We start from the raw sequence: 18,343 nt of genomic DNA on the forward strand, positions 1-18,343 counted from the left end.
AGCAGGGAGCTGGATCAGAAGTGGGGTAGCCGGGACTGGAACTAGATCCCATATAGGATGCCAGTGCTGCACGCCGGGGCTTTAACTCACTGTGCCACAGCACCAGCCCCCGACTTCTTCTTCTTGCAGTCATGTGAGGAATTTTCTCAAGTGGGAATGACTTAAGCACTCCTTCTGCATGCATGTGGGTTAGGACCAACCAGCCCACCTGATGGCCCTAGCCTAGCATCTCAGTGAGAGATGGGACCGAGCTCAGCCAGAGTCCTCCCTAATTCTGCATTGTTGGAACACTGCAAAATTAGTGGAATGTGAAGCCTGGATTTATTATCGCTCATAGAGAAGGCCTTTCTCAGAGACGGAGAGAGACACAGAGCCCTGGTGGTCTCTTTTGTGTCCCTAGATTCAGTGATAACTGGAGCCATCTACTTCTGGTCTTTTGAATCAATACATTTCCTATTTTGCTTAGGTAGATGTGAGTTGCATGTTTTGAGCAAACATTCCAAAGAAGCCTGCTTCTCCACCACCATCTCTGTCTGCTGAAATCTCACTCAACATTTAACACATTTCTCACGTGGTGCAGCCCTCACACCACCTCCCTCCAGAGCTCATTTCATCTTGTAAAACCGAAACTCTGTCCCTGGAAACACTAACTCCCCATTCCTCTCTGCCCCTGTCCCGGCAACCACTATTCTCTTTTTTGTCCCTATGCATTTGACTACTCTAGGTATATGTGACTGGCCTATTTCACTTAACAAGGTTCATTCTTGCTGTGGCATGTGTCAGAATTTCCTGTCTTTTTAAGGCTGAATAATATTTCATGGCCTGCACGCACCACATTATTTTTATCCATTCATCTGCCAGTGGGTAATTGGGTTGTTTTCGCCTTTGGGCTATTATGAATGGTGCTATGAACACTGGTCTGTAAGTATCTGTTGGAGTTCCTGACCTCAATTATTTTGGGGAATATACTCAGCAACAGCATTTCTGGGTCATATGGAAATTCTGTTTAATTTTTTGAGAGACTGCCATTCTGCTCCTTTAGTGGATGCACCATTTTACATTTCCGCAGATAGTGCACCAGAGTTCCAGTTTCTCCACATCCTCATGAAAACTTGTTGTTTTCTGGCGTTTTGTTTTACAGTAGCCATTCTCATATATGCGAGATGGTATTTCATTATAGTTTTGATTTGCATCTCCCTGGTGACTAATGATACAAGCATCTTTTCATGTGCTTACTGCCATTTGTATATCTTCTTTGGAGAAATGTCTATTCAAGTTCATTGCTCAATTTTAAATTGGATTTTTTTTGTTGAGTTGGAGGAGGGCTTTATAGATCCTGGATATTAGCTCCTTATCAGGTATATGAATTGCAAATACTGTCTCCCATTAACATGGTGGCCTTTTCACTATGCTGATTCTGTCCTGTGATGCACAAATGCTTTGCAACGTGATATAATTAATGTTTTGTTGTCTTTGCTCTGGCATCATATCCAAGAAATCATTGACCAATCCAATGTCATTACACTTTTCCCTATATTCTCTTCTTTTATAGTTTTAAGCATATATGTAAGTCTTTAATCCATTTTTAGTTGATCTTTGTGAAAGCAGTAAAGTAAGGATCCAACTTCATTCTTTTACATCCACTTTTTCCGGAACCATTTCTTGAAAAGACTGTCTTTTTCCTTTGTATGTTCTTGGCATCCTTGTTGAAAATCATATGACCACATATGTGAGGGTTTATTCCTAGACTTTAGTCTATTTCATACATCTTTCTTTATGTTGATGCTACTCTGTTAAGACAAATGTAATATTGTTTGTAAAAGTTGTAAAAAAAAAAACTTGTAAAAATTTTGAAATTAGAAAACGTGAGACCTCCAACTTCATACTTTAGATTGTTTTGACTATTTGGGTACCTTCAGATTCCATATACATTTTATCATGAGTTCTTATATATTTTTGCAAAAAATCCTAAGAATTTTATTCTTTTGAATATTTTAAGTTGAGTTATTTTCTTGAATCTTTTTATTTTTATTGAGGAGACAGAGACAGAGACAGAGAGATCTAGAGATCTAGAGAGAGAGAGAGCTCTTCTATCCACTGCTTCACTCCTTAAGTAGACACAAAAACAGATGTGGGCCAGGCCAAGGCCAGGAACCCAGGATTACATCTGGGTTTCCCATGTGAGTGGCAAAGACCCAAGTCATTTGACCATCATCCGCTGCCTTCCCAAGAGCACTAGTGGAAAACTGGATTGGATGAGGTAATATAAGATGGATACATCCCAAGTGACAGCTTCCCCCACTGGGCCACAATGTCTGTCTCTTAAATTGTTTTATTTCTTTCTAAAATATTTACTTATTTATTTGAAATGCAGAGTTTGGGGGGGAAGGAGGGAGAGAGTGAGAGCGAAAGTGAAAGAGAGCGAGCTTCTGTCTGCTGGTTCACTCCCCAAATGGCTGTTACAACCAGGGCTGGGCCAGGACAAAGCCAAGAGCAAGGAACTTCATCTGGGTCTCCCTGGTGGGTGTAGGGGCCCACGCACTTGGGCCATTCTCTACTGTTGTCCCATGCACATTAGCAGGGAGCTGGATCAGAAGTGGAGCAACTGGGACTCGAACTCGTGCCCATATGGGATGCGGGTATCACAGGAAGTGGCTGAGCCAGCTGCACCACAACACTGGCTCCACAACTTATTTTTGTGTGTTGATTTTGTGTCTTGTAACTTTGCTGATTTTATTTATTACTTCTAGTGGGATATTTGATGGAATCTTAAGGGTTTTCTACATAAATGATCATGGACACAATTTTACTTTTTCCTTTCCAATTTTGATGCCTTGTATTTTTTTTCCCTCATTAATTTTTTGGGCTAGGACTTCCAGAATTATGCTAAATGGAAGTGGGAAAAGTGGACATCCTTGTCTTGTTTCTGATCTTTCACATTTGAGTCTGATGGTAGTTTGGGTGTGTCCTAATTGGTGCTGTTCAGTTGATGTGGTTTCTTTTTTCACCTAGCCTGTTGAGTGTGTTTATCATGAGAAGCTGTTCAATTTTGTCAAATACATTTTCTGCATCGTTTAAAACAATCATGTGATTTTTTCCCCCTACCACCTTCTATTTCTGGGAATAAATTCCACTTGGTCATAGTACATACATATTTTAATGTATTGTTGAATTCCCATTTGCTAGTTGTTTTTTTTTTTTTTTAAGATTTATTTATTTGTTTGAAAGGTAGAGTTACAAACAGGCAGAGGCAGAGGCAGGGAGAGGGAGGGATAAGTCTTCCAACCGCTGGTTTACTCCCCATATGGCCACCAATCCTAAGCCAATCTGAAGCCAAGAGCAAGGAGCTTCTTCCAGATCTTCCACATGGATGCAGGGGCCCAAGGACTTGGGCCATCTTCTACTGCTTTCCCAGATCATAGCAGAGAGCTGGATCTGAAGTGGAGCAACTGGGACTAGAACCGGCACCCACGTGGGATGCCAGCACTTGCAGGTGGTGGCTTTACCTTCTACACTACAGTGCTAGCCCCTTTCCTAGGTATTTTTCTCCCTTAAACCCATTCCATTTCATTTTTAAAAAAGATTTTATTTATTTATTTGAGGGTTGAGTACAGACAGAAAGAGGGAGAGACAGAAAGAAAGGTCTTTCATCTTCTGGTTCATCCCCCAAATGGGCGCAACAGCTGGAGCTGGGCCAATCCAAAGCCAGGAGCCAGGAGCTTCTTGTGGGTCTCCCACGTGGATGCAGGGGCCCAAGCACTTGGACCATCTTGTACTGCTTTTCAAGGCCATAGCAGAGAGCTGGATCGGAAGAGGAGCAGCTGGGATATCAACTGGCGCCCATATGGGATTCCAGTGCCGCTGGCGGAGGCTTAGCCCACTATGCCACAGCGCCGGCCCCATAATCCTAGATTTTATAGATGAGCCAAGTGAATCCCAAAGAGGTGAGGCAAATTTCCTAACAGGTGGTTGGAGTGGAGTTTAAATTTAAGCCTATCTGATTTTAGAATCCATGCCATTTTCGATATGTCAGGCTGCCCTCTCCAACCCCACATTAGGATAAGGGACAGGGGTGGAGCTACCAGATACTGGCTCTGACTTTAGAAGAAAAGAAAAATCTAACAATTTTCGAACTTCTGCTTGCTCGTGTGTAAAATAGGGATCACAATGCGAAACACGTTTCCAGAGCTGTTATGAAGTTTGGAGAAGATAAAGAATGCAGCACCTCTGGGACAGCATGTGCTCTCAGTAAATAGTAGCACATGTGCTTTCAGCCCCATGCTGGGCCTCCCAACCTCAAGCTCACTTGCACTGTGACCTTGGCCAGAGGCTTCATTCGCAGCCTTTTGGCCAAATGAGTGGTTCCTTTCCTTTGCTATAAATACTCCTGAACATTAAAGGCTTCAACAAGTCGTCCTGTGAATTTATTTTCCGGCCAACAAGGAGGTTTTCATTTCCTCTATGACTCATCTGTTTCGTTTTGCAGCTCCCTACTAAATATCTCCAGCCATGGGCATATCGAATATCCTTGTCTTCTGGCCCCCGTTCAGTAGCCTCAACCCCACATCTTGAATTCTTTATCTTCCTTTTCTTCTTTTTTTTTTTTTTGGGGGGGGGTGAGTAAATTTATGACAAGAGCTTTGCTGGGGGAGACACGAAGCATTTTTAGGAGCGCCCCAATATTCATCCTAACAACTCCATGCAGATTATTTTTGATCCCACTGTCTGGAGAGGGTCACTGGGATTCACAGTGGTAATGAGGTTTCCCAAAACATCGTAGTAGGTAGGGGAGGAAGCAGCGAATGGCAAATTCACGAATCCTACCCTGGGTTTTGTGGGCTACACAGTCTTCCACTTTGTAAGAACATGTCCCTTCCCTCAGAAGTGAGAAGCACAAAGCAAGAATCCCAAGCAAACCTTCCCAGAGTTGCTGGGGGGAGGAGCTGTACTGGCCACAGGAAGTGAGCTCTCAGCGGCTCTAGAGGGGCTGCTGTCAGAACTGCTAAGCGAACTGCGCTTTGTGTTTATGTACAGAATGTCATAGAGAACTGTGTTCCAAGAGCTGAAGCTGACATACTGTTTCTCACCTAAAAGGCCCAAAGCCCTCACCAAAGCTATAAATACCAGGATCGCTTCATCTTTGAAGGGCAGCCAGTTAGAGGCCTTGCTTAAATAGCCTGGAGCTGGTACATACAATGCATGTGTGTGTGGTGAAAGGAGCCTTTATGAGTTTGCTGCTACTAGAGGCCAAGGAGAAGGGTGAATAGCGTGTACTGGAATGTCTGGCACACAGCACAGGCACATTCTGGGGGCTGAACGTGCAGTAGGCCCTGCGGGGCTGAGTTTTAATCTCTGCCACATGTGTGACTTCACGCTACCTGCTCAACCAGCTTCCGTACCCGTCTCCACAGCCAGAAAAAGTTGGCATGAAAGAGAGAGCTCTCTTTGGCTGGCTGCTGGTCTGACAGAACATTAGAAGGCACATTCTCTGATCCCCTGAAGTTTTAAGCATCCGCAGCACTGGCGCTTGCCCTGACGCCCTCCTGAAGTCGGAGGCTTCTCTTTCTCCCAGAGTTTGTCTCCAGCCTCCCCCTTGTGTTCAATAATGCAAATAGTGTGCATCAGGCCTGATGCTTCAACTTGCTTGTTTATCTATCGCTGATTCCTGCACTCATTCCGTCCGCAACAAATGGTGTTGAGGACCTACTCTGTGACACATACACTCCGCTAGGTTCTGCAGATGGAATCCTGACCAAGACCAACCTGGTCTTTGCCCTCACAACTATACTTGCTGGTGAGCAGAAAAGGAAATAAGCAGAAAGCAAGACAATTGTAGGTTGTGAAAGTTTCTTTCAAGAAGAAAAGCCCGAGGCCAGCTCCATGGTGCAATGGGTTGAGCCACCACTTGATTCTGGCATCCCATCTGGACACTGGTTCAAGTTCCAGCTCCTCTACTTCTGATCCAGCTCCATGCTAATGTGCCTGGGAAAGCAGCAGAAGAAGGCTCAAGTGTTTGGGCCCTTGCCACCCATGTGAGAGACCCAGGTGAAGTTCCATGCTCTTGGCTTCAGCCACCAGTCCCAGTTTACAGATGTGAGACCCAGTCATACGGTTTGCCTAGGGGCCCAAAGCTGGTATGTGGTGGAACCAGGACAGGATCCCAGGTTTTTCTCCCTGGGAACTCTTACCTTCTCCACCATAGCGCCTCACTTTGGTGGAGCTTAGCTCAGGACCAGGCTGAGCTCCTGTGGAGGCTGAGGTACTGGTGCCACTGCTGTGAGTCTTGGGGACAGTGGAGCAGGCAGCAGCAGCACAGCAGGCTTTGTCCAGTTCCTTCTTCTGGGGTGTGCAGCAGTCGGGGAGGATGTCAGTGGCCCTTAGTCCTCCAACTCCTGAAACCCAAGGCGTTCTATGGCTGCATCCTTCTGCGAGACAGAACAGACCCCTACCCCTGAGCCTTTCCTTGGGAGGCATGATTCTGTTCTGCCAGGGACCTGTGTGTTCTTTCCCACTTCTGCAGGCATCTTGATAGCATAATATATATACACATATGTATATATGCTATATATATATATAAGAATATATATATATATCTTTAAATGACATTGGTAGAAGCAGCAGGGACAGACAAAAGAGGCTGGTTCAGTGACACTCTGGGCTGAAAACTCTACCCTACATACCTACATGGCGACCACTTATGGATTCAACACTATCATCTCCCATTTTTTGGTTGGCTTATTCTCCACTTTGCTAAGGACGTAATGCCAGCACGACTCAGCTCTGCATCCTGACAAATACACCTCCAATTCTGCACATTGGAAATCATGTCTAGTCTTCCTTCCCTCTCTACTCCAACCCTCTGCCATTTCCTTTGAATTGCGGGTGCTCTGATGCTTTATATATGTAAAATGTCTAGCATGTGTCTGACACATGGTTGGCATTCAAAACATGCTGGCCGGGTCTCCCTCTGTCCTATCCTAACATATGCAGCAAGGAAATAACTAGATCATATGGCAGCAACATAGCCAGCCCAGATTGTCTGGGACAGTCCCAAAATTAAGTAATTTACTCCTTTGCAAAAGGGCAACATTTTAAATGTACAATTATATGAAGCTTAATTTTTAAAGAAAGATTTATTCAGATACTATGGCAGACAGAATTTAAGGTGGCCCCCAAGAATTCCTGCACCCCAGCCCTGCATATATTCTGCATAATTCCTGGGATTGTATATAGGAGGAAATTGACTCCTAGTTAAGTTTTGTCATATGGCACAGTTAACTTAAAATGGGGGATTCTCAGGATGGGCCTGATCTTATCAGATGAGCCCTTGCAAGCCAGGAGGTTTCTTTGGCTGGTCACAGAAATGTCCGAGAGCTGACACCCAGTGAAGATTCCATGTGCCATTGCTGACTTGAAGCTGGAAGAGAGGAGGCAAAGAAGTACAGGGAGCCTGGGAACTGAGAGCTGACCCCAGCTGACAGCCAGTGGGGTAGCAGGACCTCAGTGCTGCAGCTGCAAGGAACCAAATCCTGTCAACAAGGAGGGGGTTGGAAGCTGCGTCTTCTCCAGAGCATCCAGCCAAACACTCAACCTGGCCCACGCCTTAGCTTCACCTTTGTGATGCCCTGAACCTGGTACCCCAGCACAGCCTACTGGGCTCCCGTTTGGTACAACCATGAGCTCAGTGGGTGCATTAGTCCATTCTTTGTTGCTGTAGTGAAATACTTGAGGCAGGCTAACTTTATAAAGAAGGGGTCAGTGTTGTGGCAGGTTAAGCTGCTAACCCGTGGTGCTGGCATCTCATCTTCTGATCCAGCTCCTGGCAAATGTGCCTGAGAGGCAGCAGAAGATGACCCCAGGACTTAGGTCCCTCCCAACTATGTGGGAAACCTGGATGGAGTTCCTCCCTCCTGGCTTTGGCTTCACCCTGCCTTGGCTGTTGTCATTTGGGGAGTAAACCAGCAGGTAGACGATTTCTCTCTCTCTCTCTCTTGCTCTCTCTCTGTGTTGCTCTGCTTTTCAAATAAATATAAATAAATAAATAAATATTTTTAGAAAGCATCTTAAAAACTTCATAAAGAAAAGAGGGTTATTTAGCTCACAGTTCTGGAGGTCCAAAGGCATGGCCCCCAGCATCGGCCCAGTTCTGACGAGGACCTCATGGTGAATGTGTCACAACAGCACGCGTGGGAAAAAGAGATCACATCACCAGACAGAAAGCCACAGAGTGGAGGGTCAGCCTTTATCCTTTATAGCAACCCTCTGGACCAAGAACTCCAATGCAAAATCCCTTAGTTCCTCCCAAGGTGAGCACTCTCAATGACCTAAGGTTCTCTACTGGGCTCCTCCTCTTCAAGGTGCCACCACCTCTCAATACTGCCACCCTGGGGCCAAGCTTCCAGCACAAGAATCCTAAGGGAAAAAAGTCAAACCATAGCAATGGATGTTTTAAGCTGCTAGGTCTGTGTGATTTGTTGCACAGTAATAGAAACTAATACACAAATAAAATAAATAACATAAATGTATAAATAATGTTGTATTACATAAAATAAGAGCACCACTTGTACATAGTCAGCTCAATGTATTTTGACAAATTTATGTAGTCATGCAACCACCATCTCAATCAACATATAGAATATTTCTATCACTCCAAAAGTTTCCGTGTGATCCTCCACTGTCAATAATCTCCCTCGGTCCCCAGTTCCTGAACTACTTGTTTTCTGTTCCTATCCATTTTTGCCTTTTCTAGAATATCATAAAAATGGAGCATAGTATGTATAGCCTTTTACGTTTTATTTCTTTCATTTAACATACTGCATTTGGGATTCATCTGTGTTGTTGCATGTAAGTAGTTCATCCTTTTATTGCTAATATTTTATTGTGTGTATCATAACTTATCAATTTACCTGTTATATATATAATATATATTTGGATTGTGTTAAATTATCAGCAATTAAGAGCAAGCGCTTCTCTGAGCATTTGTATAAAATTTTTGGGTACAGATAGATGCTTTTATTTATTTTGAGGAGATATCTAAGTGTATTAGAAATATCTAATATCTAAGTGTTGGATTGTATAAATTTGTGGTTTTTAAAGAAATTTTGTCGGGCCGGCGCCATGGCACAGTAGGTTAATGCTCCAACTACGGTGCCGGCATCTCACATGGGCACCGGTTCTAGTTCCGGCTACCCCTCTTCCAATCCAGCTCTCTGCTATGGCCTGGGAAAGCAGTAGAAGATGGCCCAAGTCCTTGGGCCCCTGTACCTATATGGGAGACCAGAAAGAGAAACCTGACTCCTGGTTTTGGATAAGTGCAGCTCCAGTCACTGTGGCCATCCGGGGAGTGAACCAACAGAAGGAAGACCTTTCTCTCTGTCTTTCCCTCTCACTGCCTGTAACTTTACCTCTCAAATAAATAAATAAAATCTTTAAGAAAAAAGAATTTTTTTTGTTTTCATTTTATTTGGAAGGCAGATAGAGAGACAAACATACAGTGGCCTTCCATTCGCTGAGCCACACCTCAAATGCCCCCAACAGCTCCTGAAGCCAGAAGCCTGAAAGGTCTTCCACTGGGATGGCAGGAACCCAATTACTTGAGGCTGCACCTGACATCTCCCAGGGTGTCTATTAGCTGGAAGCTGGATCAGAAGTGAAAAGCCAGAGCTGGAACCAGGAATTCCAATATGGGATACAGACATTCCAAGAGGCATTTTAACTGCTGCACAAAATGCACACCTCTAAGTTTGTGTTTAACTTATGAGAAACTGCCAAACTATTTCAAAGTCACTGTTCCATTTTGCATTTCACTCAGAAATGTATGCAGGCTTTTCTACATTATCAACACTTTGTATTATCATTCTTATACATTTTAACCAATTATGAGTATGTGGTAAAATCATATGAGGTTTTATTTTCATTTCCCTAATGACGAATGATGTTGCACATCTTCTCATGTGCCTTATTGTTATCCATGTATTGTCCTTGGGGAAAAGTTTATGCAAATAGTTGGTGCATTTGTATTAGAATGTTCTACATACAAATCCTCTACCACTATTTCCTAGCTTCAGCCTGGTCCAACCCCAGCTATTGTGGCCATTTGGGGAGTGAATCAGCAGATGGAAGATGTCTCTCTGGCTTTCCGTCTCTCTCTCTATATATATATACATATATGTATATATATATAAAATAAATAAAATAACTCTTTTAAAAAATAAGAAAAAAGAAAATACTTCTTCTAATCCGTGACTCTTTTTCCTTTTCTTTCTTTTTTTTTCCTTTTTCTTTCTTTTTTTTTTTTTTTTTTTTTTTGACAGGCAGAGTGGACAGTGAGAGAGAGAGACAGAGAGAAAGGTCTTCCTTTGCCGTTGGTTCACCCTCCAATGGCCGCCGCTGCAGCCGGCGCACCATGCTGATCCGATGGCAGGAGCCAGATACTTATCCTGGTCTCCCATGAGGTGCAGGGCCCAAGCACTTGGGCCATCCTCCACTGCACTCCCTGGCCACAGCAGAGAGCTGGCCTGGAAGAGGGGCAACCGGGACAGAATCCGGCGCCCCAACCGGGACTAGAACCAGGTGTGCCGGCGCCGCAAGGCAGAGGATTAGCCTAGTGAGCAGCGGCGCCAGCCTCTATTTATCTATTTAAAGCCATATACTTGGCCGGCGCCATGGCTCACTTGGTTAATCCTCCACCTTGCAGCACCGGCATCCCAAGGCGCCGGGTTCTAGTCCTGGTTGCTCCTCTTCCAGCCCAGCTCTGCTGTGGCCCGGGAAGGCAGTGGAGGATGGCCCAAGTGCTTGGGCCCTGCACCCGCATGGGAGACCAGGAGGAAGCACCTGGCTTCTGGCTTTGGATCGGCACAGCGCTGGCCATAGTGGCCATTTGGGGAGTGAACCAACAGAAGGAAGACCTTTCTCTCTGTCTCTCTCTCTCACTATCTATAATTCTGCTTGTCAAAAAAGAAAAAAAGTCATATACTTTTTTAGCAGAGCAAAAGTGGGGGTGGAGTGCGGCAGGAGAGACAAAGAGATAACAAAGCCAGGAGGGAGAAACTCTATCTGAGTTTCCCATGTGAGTGGCAGGTACCTGAATACCATCATCCAGTGCCTCCCAGATGTAGTAGCAGGAAGCAGGATTGGAAGTGCAGAGTAGCCAGGACTTAATCCAGGCACTCTAATATGGAATGCAAAGTGTCTGAAACAGCAGCTCAACCTGCTGTGGCATAACACCCACCCCAACATGACACATCTTTGTGCATAGTCATAATTTTAAGTTTGTGGAAAAATATAATTAAGAAATAAAGCTGTGGCCAGCGCCGTGGCTCAACAGGCTAATCCTCCGCCTAGCAGCGCCGGCACACTGGGTTCTAGTCCCGGTTGGGGTGCCGGATTCTGTCCTGGTTGCCCCTCTTCCAGGCCAGCTCTCTGCTATGGCCCGGGAGTGCAGTGGAGGATGGCCCAAGTGCTTGGGCCCTGCGCCCCATGGGAGACCAGGAGAAGCACCTGGCTCCTGCCATCGGATCAGCGCGGTGCACCGGCCGCAGCGCGGTGGCCATTGGAGGGTGAACCAACGGAAAAAGGAAGACCTTTCTCTCTGTCTCTCTCTCTCACTGTCCACTCTGCCTGTCAAAAAATAAAAAAAAAAATAAAGCTTATTTTCGTGCAAAAAATGTTTAAATCCACACATACTTTATTCATAATATGTATTTTCCATGACCTTTATGAAGATGTCTTTAAGTTATCACTGCCTATCCAGTTCTCTTTCTCTTTCCTTTTGGAACTCCAGTTACATGTATGTTTCATCATTCGGTTTTGTTCCACAACTCATGGATCCATATCACATTTCTCTAAACTCTATGGTAAGCTGGGCCACTTATTCCCATGAAGATGGAGTGGAGGAGTGTTGAGCCATATAGCAGCATCAGGATTTTATCCAAGAAACTGTGAAGGGAGATTCCTGAGAGAGCAGAAAGCCAACCAGACTAGCAAGGGCTCAAGTCTTACATAAAACTATTTTTCTCAGAGTCAGAGAGAGGGAAGACTGGGTACTTTAAAAAAAAAGATTTATATATATTTATTTGAAAGTTAGACTTACAGAGAGGCAGAGGCAGAGAGAGAGCAGTCTTCCATCTGCTGGTTCCTTCCCCAGATGGCCGCAACCGCTAGAGCTGAGCTGACCCGAAGCCAGGAACCAGGAGCTTCTTCCAGTTCTCTCACGCTGGTACAAGGGCCCAAGGACTTGGGCCATCTTTCACTGCTCTTTCATGGCATAGCAGAGAGCTGGATCAGAAGTGTAGCAGCCAAAACTCGAACCAGCACCCATATGAGATGCTGGCACTGAAAAGTGACGGCTTTACCTGTTATGTTACAGCTCCAGCCCCTCTATTACGTTTTAAATTGCTGTTCCATCCACTTGATCTTGGAATCTATATTGATATAAATTATATCAGCCTTTTCACTAGTGGTACTTGACATATAGCAGGTATACAAACATTTCAAATGAATGATGATATGAAATCAGAGGTGTGGATTGAATTCAGTGTCACCACTTAATAGTCAAGCTCATTTGAGCATTCATTTTATCTTTTCCATCCCTTACATTCTCATCTATAAAGTAAGATGATCAGAAATCCCAATTCAAGGCCAGTGCTGTGGTGTAGTAGGTAAAATCACCATTATAGGTGCTTGTTCAAGTCCTGGCTGCCCCACCTCCAGTTCAGCTCCCTGCTAATGTGCCCAGCTACCTGCTAATCAGCCCAGCTCTACCCATTGCAGCCAGTTTGGGGGTAAATCAGTGGATGGAAGATCTCTCTCTCTCTCTCTCTCTCTCTCTCTCTCTCTATCTCTCAAATAAACAAGTAATTCTTTAAAAAAAAAAAAGTCCCAAATCACTGGGTGGTTGTGATGATTAAATAGTGGAGTACATGAATCAGATATGAGCTTCATATCACAAACAGGGGAACAAAACGTGCAGCTTTTTAGTTGTCTGTGTAAGTGAATCGAACATATTTCAGTCACCATTCTGTCGGATCATGGCTATTTATTATTAGTCAATTTATTGTTCTACTGGTCATTTTTCCTTTCTTTCTTTTCTTTCTTTTCTTTCTTTCTTTCTTTCTTTCTTTCTTTCTTTCTTTCTTTCTTTCTTTTTTTTACAGGCAGAGTTAGAGAGAGAGACAGAGAGAAAGGTCTTCCTTCCGTTGGTTCACCCTCCAAATGACCGCTACGGCCAGCGCGCTGAGCCAATCCGAAGCCAGGAGCCAGGTGCTTCCTCCTGGTCTCCCATGCGGGTGCAGGGCCCAAGCACTTGGGCCATCCTCCACTGCCTTCCCAGGCCACAGCAGAGAGCTAGACTGGAAGAGGAGCAACCGGGACAGAACTTGGTGCACCATCCGGGACTAGAACCCGGGGGATGCTGGCGCCGCAGGAGGAGGATTAGTCTAGTGAGCCGTGGCGCCGGTCTCTACTGGTCATTTAAAGGCAAACTCTCACCCCTCTCTCATCCACCCCGGTGTAAACTACAGTTTTGAAAGGTTCTTGTGGTGACAGTGTGTGCTTGTATGGGTGGACTAGGCTCCTGTCTCTGTCATCCTCACACTCACTGGCACCTGCCGAGAGGGCTGGTTTCCAATCTGGCTTCTGGTCATGTGACTCATGTAGATTCTAACTAAAAGTACTCCTTAGGGTTGTCAATTTTCTGGGCCACGTCTGAGCCACACAAGAAAATATTCTGGTGTTTCTGGTGCCTTTTAGGGGAGTGTAGGTTCCAGTATTTTAGCCTGTCTGTGGATACAACATGCCGTCACTGCAGCTCTGCTTCTGTAAACCCGTCTAGATCCTCCTTGGAGGCTGCGACTTCTCAGGCTCTGATTTCCTCTATTCCAGGTCCCTTGACCTACCTGAGGGGTCTGTCGTCCCTGATCCCTCCCACGGCGCCAGAATGAGGACAGGCATCTGTGAGCCTTTCTCGGTGATGCACCAGGATCTCAGCTCTCTAGTTCTCCTTCTCTGCTCTCTCTTCCCCAGGGAGGTTTTGTTTGCTTGGTTTTTTGCTTTTACTTGCAGCAGGAAGAAAATTGATTCCAACCAATCTCAGCATCTCATAAAACAATGGTATGCCAGAAATTATGTGCACCAAGCTTTTTGAGCTTAGCCAGAATTTTTACATACTCAAAATATCCATGTTTTGAAAGCTAATTTTTCTCTTTAAATACTATCTTTACCATGAACTCAAAACCTGTATTTGGGAGTCCTAAATTGAGAATTGATGCTCTTCTTTCTCTGATTCTACTATGGCAAGCATCTCTTTGTACTGAATCCTGAATTTAAACAGACAGGTCTCCAAATGAGGAGAAGATTGAAAGTGAAAAAAAAAAAACCCTGAAAATAATTATTGAGATAATTTTGATTAATACATCAAAACATTATACAGTTCCATGTAGATAAAAGATGTCACAGTTGATCATAGTTTCTGTATTTAGCATTCTCTCACTAAGAGATTCAGAATCAGTGTTGTTAACCCTTAATGTATATTTAGTATAACATATGTCTCTCTTTCCTTTGTTTTGCTTTTAATTCTTGCTGTCTGTTTTTTCACTACTTCTAAGTTTTCTTTGCTTTAGATATTCTGTTCCTGGGGAGCAGAGATGTTTTTTCCTAAATAGTACACCCGTTTCCTGATGGTGCTGAGCACTCTCCCATCTTCCCTTCTAAGCCACACGTCACAGGTGGCTCACTTTTCAAACACAGTCCAACACTCCGGCCAAGAGTCCACTTGTAGTCTCTGTAGTCACCAGTGGCCGCTGAGAATCATCCACAGGAGTCATCAGGTCACATGTTGTAGAAGCAGGGGTAGCAGATTAACAGTGTATCCACGCCCAATGCTTATGCCCATGCAGCTATTTTTTTTAAGATTTTATTTATTTATTTGAAAGTCAGAGTTATAGCACCCATACTGGGTGCTGGCACTGCAGAGGGTGGATTAACCAGTTCTGTTTCAGCCCCAGCCCAGCCATGCATCTATTTTTTCTAAATGGTTTACATATGCTATTTCTTTGAGTTATCCTAAATCTTTGAGATGAGTACTTTTTAAAAATTTTTTAAAGATTTATTTATTTATTTGAAAGGCAGAGTTACAGAGAGGCAAAGGCAGAGAGAGAGAGAGAGAGAGGGAGAGAGAGAGGTCTTCCATCTGCTAGTTCAATCCCCAGATGGCCGCAATGGACAGAGCTGCGCTGATCCGAAGCCAGGAGCCAGGAGCCTCTTCCAGGTCTCCCATGCGAGTGCAGGGGCCCAAGGACTTGGGCCATCTTCTACTGCTTTCCCAGGCCATAGCAGGGAGCTGGATCAGAACTGGAACAGCCGGGACTCGAACTGGGACCCACATGGGATGCCGGCACTGCAGGTGGCAGCTTTACCTGCTACTCCACAGCACTACATATCTATTTTGTAACTGAGAAATCCAAGTCTTGATGGGTTTTCTCGTTCAGGTTTCTCGTTCAGGTTTTCCCAGCTAGTCCGTGAGAAGAGTCAGGATTCCAATCCATGTGGTTCAGCTCCTGAACCCACAATCTTGACAAATCTGCTGCCTCACATTTGTCACATTTTTACTCAAACCTAACGAATTCATGGGTAGAAATCAGTCAAATGTGGTTTATGTTAGGAAACCACAGTCACTACACTTAATGTGTATTGTATCTTGCTTTTGGAGAACGAGTTGTATGGCCACAGGGCTCTGAGTGGTCTGCAACACTTTCCGATGTTGAAGACATCTTGTCTAGAGGCACCTGTGTTCTCTCCCTCCCTCTCTCACCCTTCTGGTAGACAGAGCTGCTGGGGAGATGGCTGAATACAGCTGTCAGAGTCTGACCCAACTTCCATATTCCACACCTTGTGCTCTGCGGTCTCTTATTCCCACCAAGTAACAAGTAACCTGTTTTCCCTAGTATAGCACTCTTGAGTTTATAACACTCAGGGCTTTGCTCTTCATTTTAATATGGGAGGATGTTGGACTTACAGGCGCTACCAACTGTGTTCTAACGTCCCATTGATTTCCTGTCAAAGAGAATATTGAGTGGGGAGAACAAGGACATTGTGGAGCCGTTGTTCCTGCTGTGGTCAGGGAGAGGAGGCAGCAGCTCGACAACGGGAAGTAAATGGCCCTTTAGAGTTGGTGGTGAGGGTGAAAGCACGGAGGAGAATGCTACGTAATAGACCAGAAGTGTCAGGCTATGGGCAGAAAACGAATCAAAGAATGAATGAGGCAAAACAACCAATAGTCAAGGTCAGAATTCAAGGGATTGAGAAGCAGAAACATTTTGACATCCAGATAGAGGTGATGAAAGTATCCACCTAAATAACTGGTTAAATTGGCAGATGAATCAACAAATCCTATTTTTCCAAACCACCTTCCACCTCTGCCACTGGTTTTAGAAAACAAAGAAAAATAGGGCAAGAAAGAAACAAATGAAAGAAGGAAATTACATTTATCGTACAGATGGAGGGGTGTTTTATGGAACCCAGGGCGTGAACGTAGCTGGGTCTCAGACATGCAGAGCTCCGACATCCTCAGAAGTCCTCCTGTCTTCTCTGTGCTTCTGTTTGCTCTTCACTCTTTCTTTTGCTTTCTCCAGGACCATAGCAGCTCCTTAACTTCTGTGTTAGAAGCCCATCCAGATCATTTTATTCTGGATTCCAATTCTATAATTTAGGAAGAAAACAGTCTTGTTGTCCCAACTAAGTCAGGTGTCCAGCCCCAGACTAAACCATTGTGCCTAGGTTTGGGGTCAAGTTGTATTGGCATAGCTGGTGAGAGCCTACTTTGTAGGTTAGAACTCATCTTTTAGTTTCACCGTTTCCCAGGCTAGTATATGTTGTTGTGAGCATCAAATTAAACAATATCTATGAAAGAGTGCCATGAAAAAGTGACACTATTACAATTCTTAGGGCTGAGATTGGTAACCAGGGGAAAGAGCATGGAGCCCAAACTGCTTTTGCAGTAATAATAGTTTCCATGTATTATAAACATATTCTGGATATATAGAGTCCTATAAATTGAAATAATTTGCTTCTAAGACCATGTCACCTATTCTGAACTGAAGGTGGATCTCAGAATTAGAGAGGGGTGGTTATTATTTGGTTTTCCAAAAACTAAAACAGGAGACAGATAAGACTAATCAAGGATGTTTGAAGGGGAAAGTGGCTAGATTTTAAAATTGCTCAGTAGAATCTGTTTCTGGAAACTAAGCTAATTGTACAGCTGGAAAGACTGCCTTGTGTTGCTATTGATACTTGTTTCTCACTAACTTTGTCACAAAGATGCTTTGATGCTCTGCACCTAGAGGTAGATATCATCGCTTTCTTTCAGTTGTAAGCAAAGTGCTTGAGATTACGTGGTCCCCTGGCTGTAAATGTCTGTTAACTTCCTTGAATTTTCCTGCACTACAAAGACAAGCAAAAAAGAAGATGCACACACACACACACACACACATACACATACACAATCTACTAAGCTAAAAGAAAAACGCCATAAGCTTTCATTTAAAATTTTTAGAGAATCTTTGCTTGAGATCACAGTATCTATTTTTAGTCAATTAAAGCCTTAAATTCCATTCTACTTCAAAGGGTTCTAGAAGAAGGCAATACAGACTGCTTGTTTTAGTTCTAACTTACTGTGTTGCTTGGAGTAAATTATTTAACTTACTTCTGGGGTTTTTGGACAAGAAGTAACATGAGTCTGCTTCTTGAGTGTTTCCAGAACACTTAAAAACCATCCTGGAGTACATTATCTAAAGTAACTCATGGCTGAGTCTGTTTTCCCTTGATGGCAGTAGACTGCAGAGTTTTAATTACAAATGTACTTGGCATGATTTTAAGTAACAGTAAGATGCACCATCAGTTTACTAAAAAAATTCAAGATAAAGGTAGAGAGAAAAGAAGTATGACACAATGGTAGTATACCTTTGGATTTCAGTTGCATGAAAACATAAAATATGAAACATCTGTAAGTTAAAGAACTGTAGTGATGCCTACCTCCTAGGGTGGTTGTGAGGATTAAATGAGATTATATATGAGAATATGATTTCATGCTCTTAAGTGTTATAATATAAATATTGATGGTTGATTTACTTTCTGTACAACCAAGCCTTTAATAATCTCTATCCCTAAATTTTATAGTAGGGGCAAAGTGAGGGTCAGAGAAATAAAATGACTTTTTGTGTACTTATGATTCGTGGCACAGCTGAGAAAGAAAGAGGACTTTCTAAATGGTTGATGTTGACAATGATTAGTAATTGTAGTTATATACAGTGAAGCATCAGAGCTCAAACAAAACAGTGTAACCTCAGCT

This window comes from Oryctolagus cuniculus, chromosome 13 (genome assembly GCF_051225735.1).
Source record: "Oryctolagus cuniculus isolate XC-2025 breed Fujian yellow rabbit chromosome 13, ASM5122573v1, whole genome shotgun sequence".
NCBI classification, from domain to species: domain Eukaryota; kingdom Metazoa; phylum Chordata; class Mammalia; order Lagomorpha; family Leporidae; genus Oryctolagus; species Oryctolagus cuniculus.